Raw genomic sequence first — 5,279 nt, 5'->3', positions numbered from 1 at the left:
TCTGGAGCGATAAAAAGAGTATTCATTGTGCAATCAATTGCTGAAATTCATAGTAATTTCTACTAAAGAAATCCTAAGTAATTTCACTGCTATGGACAGTTTCAGCTAACAATAAATACACTAAATAAAATACTTACCATTTGAGTAGGAGAAATTACTGTAAGGTTCAGCAAATTTGCTAAAACAATGCAAAGTAATTTCATTCCTTACTTTCTGCTGGGAATTCAAGCCACCCATTTAAATTTGCTTACTCTTGTTTGAATTTTAAGTTGTTTTTCCTTTCAAATGCAAAACAAAATTTGTGCGGCTGATTGAAAAACTTCTAAGGAATATACAGGTGTTCCCATGTTTTTTGACAAAATCATGATCTTCATGATTTGTCAAACTTCACAGACCACTGCTTCTTGCAACAGCCTTGGGTTTGGCCAGAGGAAAACATTACCAGGGGAGATATTGATGCCAAAGACTTTGGCCTTCCCTAGACATCTTTGCTGCATTTCTGCATGTTTGCATGCACCTGCAGATGCCAGGATCCCCTACCATTGCCCCTCACATGCGAGAGAATAATTCAACTTGATATCAGTCACCCTTATCAGGCCTTTTGTGTGGTTTGCTGAGGATGAGATAAATGGTGCACAGGACTAGAAATGCCACGTGAAATTCCTCCACCAGAGACATGCCATGGAGTCAGTGGATCCCATCCAAACACACACACAAACACGTGCTCTTCAAGTCCCACACCCACCCACACCTGCCTTGTCCATGCTGTGTGTGTTTGACAGGAAGGCACCAAAGCCACAGATGCCCCACTGACACTCACAAGCAGCCAAAAGGAACATTTCTTTCCCCATCCTCAGACCTTTATCTGTGCTGAACAAGCATCTGCAAGACACCCCGTGCATCAAATTCCATGGTTGCAGCCTACATTCCTCTCTGAACATCCTAGTCTTCTCCCCACTGCATGTCTATAGCTGGGATCACGCCTCTGCCTTCACTCAGCTGATGGACCTTGCAGACATGCAAAAAGTTCCCTCATTTCCAGACAAACAGATGATCATCAGCATAATTCATTATCATTTTGATTCCCTTTTTTGAGGAATTTGGTCCTCAACGTTGTAGCTTTCAAAGTCGGCTGAAGAATTAAGCACTGATCCCATTACAATTTAGTAGGAATCCTGTTCCATCCTCCTTTAGATTCCTCTGAGACCCTGCCCCACCTTCAGGCCTCAACAGAGGAGTACACCCAGGATCAAACCAGCTGTACCATTAGAAGACACTGCAGCTAAGAGCCCTCGGGAAAAGGTCTGTAAACAAAAAGAAGCAGGAGGCCGCAGGTCATGAAACTGGACATGCATACAGCCCGGTTATCCCAAATTAGGGACATCTTTTTAAAGAGATGACACAGTAAAGGGAAAGATAAAGACAAAACTCTAGAAACTCTTCCTCTCATTTGAGCAATATTTGGGCCTTCCTCACAGCTCATATCCCACCATGCCTTATACCCACTCCACACACTGAGCAGACCCAATGCAGAGTTTCCAGGATTTTCAGATCTGGAAAATACCAACCAACCTCCAGAGTCAGGCCAACGATGAGTGGGAAGAGCAACTAGCAAGGTCCACACATCCCACACCACAGCCATTGGCTTCACCATCAGAAGGGTCAGAGAGTTTGATGTGCATGTTTCCTTGCTGTGGTTGGGTGTGAGCTGGCTGGAAGCATCACCGGCAATGGAGGTCCACAAGATCTGAGCTGGTCATGGCACATGCTGACCCACCCAGTCACTGGGCCACCGAGTCTGCCCCACAGGTCCACGCTCGTGGCCGTGACGAAGTCCCGTTACATGTGGCTGTGTCCCCCTCTAGTGGCGTGTCCCAGCCAGCACGGCCCCGGCCAGCGTGGCAAGCCAGACGTGCTCCCTGTGGCATGGTCACCATGAATTCGTGCCACCGTGACTCCAGTCCTTGCTGGTGGCAGCATGCACAAAGAGGACCTCCAAGAGGACGTGCTGCTGCTGCTCTGTATCGAGTGCCATCCTCCATCAGCTATGGCAGGGCAAGGTGTTCCTGTTGGGAGACACTGGTCCATGAAAGAGAGCAGGATGTTCCCAGTCCCCCAAACCTCTCCAGAGCTGGACTAGGAAGATGGCTTGACAAAGCAGGACAATGTTACAGATACCAGCCATAGGTAGCCCAGTCTGTAGCACTCTCCTGACTCTCTGAAGGCCTTTTTTTCTGGGAGGACTGGGACAATTAAATGGAATTCCCTTCTGGCAGGTGCTGCCTGCAGATGGAGGGATGAGTTCTGGTTCTCCAGGCTGCAAAGCTAGCAAGATGCCTCCTCACCACAACGAGGATGTAGCACTCTTTATCACTGTTAATTTGGATAGATGTACTCAGCAGTTCTGGTTTCATGTTCCCCTATCCACAGTATCACAACAGGGGCAGGATCAAAACTTGTTTCCTTGCTGCATTTATGGCTGACAACTGTATTTAGTCCTGAAAAACACAGCAGGTCTGGCTCCCTGTTAGTTGTGTGTGCTGTGGGACATCACTGTTCCTGCTTTCCTACACATTTAGTAATTGTTTTGCTGGCTGATTCTCTTAAGCAACTCTAATTCTTTCACAGCTTCATGCTTCCATATATCTTCATAGAGTAAGAAATGAAAACTGCCCTGGTTTGCCCAAGAGAGCTGAACTGTGTGGAATAAGTATGGTGTTTCCTTTGGTGGGAGGACAGACCCACTCTTGGTCTTGAAATGGTGCTAAAGCAAGTGACCATAGCCCCAAGAGAAGGTGGGACACCCTGGGAGTCTGCTGAGCATGCCAGAATATAGCCAGATTCTTAAAAACTCACAAAAATGTGTTTCAATTTCTTTCTAAATTGGGGGCCCCAAACTAAGCACCCTCAAACACTTAGCATCAGAGGGTCCACTGAAAAGGATGCTGTGAGTGCTGCAGGCCCTGTTCACAATCACCATAAGGCTCTTGCTATCATCTCCCACACCTCTGGATAGGAACTGCTTGGATAACAGTGATTCAAATATTTCTCAATTTTTTAAAAAGTAGAAATTCCCTAAGTGGCAGAAATCAGTAATCTGAAAAATGAAGAAATTACCAAAAAATGCAGTTTGTGAAAGGAAAAAAAAAAAAAATTAAAACTTTTGAGCATTTTTCTACTCATTTCTGCAAGCCTGGGTCCATGCACACTGGTCACTCTGTACTGCTCATCTCAGCTTGGTAGAAAGCCAGAGAGATGGTTAAACATCTTCCCTATGGCTTTCCCTCGATGCCAGATGCACCCCAAGGTATTTCCTGAGTCATGCAACATTTGTGGGCTGTATGAAGCCTGTAACTTTGTTCTAGGATGGGAGATGACCCATACATCAATGTCAACATCTACAACTGCGAGTCCTTTGAGACTTCCGAGTCACCCATGACTTCATTTACAAATTCTGGCATCAGTGACAACAGCTCTGTGGGCCTAGGTCTTGCTGCTCTAACTTCCCCTTCAGAGACAACCGGGGAAAATGCCTCAGATCAGCAAGTGGTTCACAAATCTTGGTTTTGAGTCCTCCTCATAACGGCTGCCAGGGGCGGGTTCAACTCACTCATTAAAAAAAGAAAAAAAGCAGTCTTTGGAACTTACATAGGCTTCCCTACAGCTTTGCCAAGTCTTGCCACAGCCTCTGCAAGAGTACCACATGGGGAAGAGGAGATGAAGGGGCCAGCATTTCACCATGGGTTAAGAAGGGACCCTGGCTGATTATCTTAAAGTTCACATCCATTTTTCAGGTAATTACACTTAAGGAAGATGTGTCAAACCCTTTGTGGTGGGCTGCCCTGCATGAGCTTCCCACAGTGTGCTGGGGATCTGTCTTCTGCAGGATGATGCATCTTCAAATCACAACAAAGGACCCATCTGAGGATCTCTAAAGGGTCCAGCAGGCCAACAATGTCCTCCAGGCTATCAGGTGTTTCAGAGACCACTGTGGCATGTTGCACATCTCAGCATGGCATTCCCACCTGAGAACTCAGTATTCCCAAGGCCTTCCTTCTGTGTGTTCTGCTATTTCTCCCTCTCCAGGAGAAGGAATAGGGACCCATTTGGGGAAGGAACCCACTGGGATCCAAAGTTAAAGGACACTGAAGAAACCTTGGGAGAAGGAACATGGCCACCTCTCAACTTCAGTCTCTAGGTTGTTTACTGCCTGGAGGGTCAGGACACAGCACATTTCCCTTGATGCTGAGCATCTGCCTCAGAAAATATCTGTGTTAGGGAGATCCTATGTCCATAACATCCCTCTGAGGCACTGCTTACCCAGACATCCAGGGGTGATGGGAAGCTCACATCCTCCATCTCCACTGCTGGATTTCTGTGCTGTGCCTTTGTGCTCCTGGCATCTCTTCCTCATCAGCTGTGACTCCAGAAAATCTCTGCTAGTGTGTTCCGGCTTGCCAATCCCATCCTGGCGGGGCTCCTGCATTTCAGTACTCAGTGGTCCACCCTGTGGTTTGGACATTTTGCCATCTTGGTAACCCACAATGCTCATCATGTGTCCAGGGCACAAATTCCAAGTGCTACTACCCTTGCATGGGAGAGGACATTGGGTCTAGCAGGCCTAAAGAGTGCCTAGTTCCTCCTCAACAGCCAGCCCTCCACTGGCATTTGCCCAGAAGCACCTGAGGAGTTACTCTGGAGGTGCAGCTCCCCTCATCAAGGAGACAAGGTCCATCCATCCATCACCATCCATCACCATCCATCACCATCACCATCCATCACCATCCATCACCATCCATCATCTGGTCACTGAGTGCAAGAAACACAGGTACATGGACAACACAATCTGTCACTTTCAATCTCCACTTCCACCTGCCCATGGCTTGTCCCCCAAACATGTGGAGCTTCCCTGCTCTTTCCTCCAGCAATTTCATTCTTTCTCACTAACCTGAGACTGTGAACATGTGCCTTTCTGATCCCATCTCCTCCCCAGATTCCCTGTGTCTGAGCCCCTCTCCATTTTGTTCCCTGGCTCTCTGGTATTTATGACCTGTATCTTTGTTCTGCTCTGGAGAAATCCCCATGCTGCAGAACTCAGCCGGCCAAGGTCCCTGTGCTGCAGCAACCCTGTTGTCTCCAGGAGCATTCCCATTAGCAGGGGACAGGTGATGGATTCAGCACTGCCAATGCAGGACTAATTTCCCATGCAGCGTTTTCCTAAAGTTCAAGCTGGATTCACAGATCATTACATACATACATACATACATACATACATACAC

The sequence above is a fragment of the Corvus hawaiiensis genome, chromosome 22 (assembly GCF_020740725.1).
Source record: "Corvus hawaiiensis isolate bCorHaw1 chromosome 22, bCorHaw1.pri.cur, whole genome shotgun sequence".
NCBI lineage: Eukaryota > Metazoa > Chordata > Aves > Passeriformes > Corvidae > Corvus > Corvus hawaiiensis.
Note: the sequence above shows the minus strand (reverse complement) of the source record.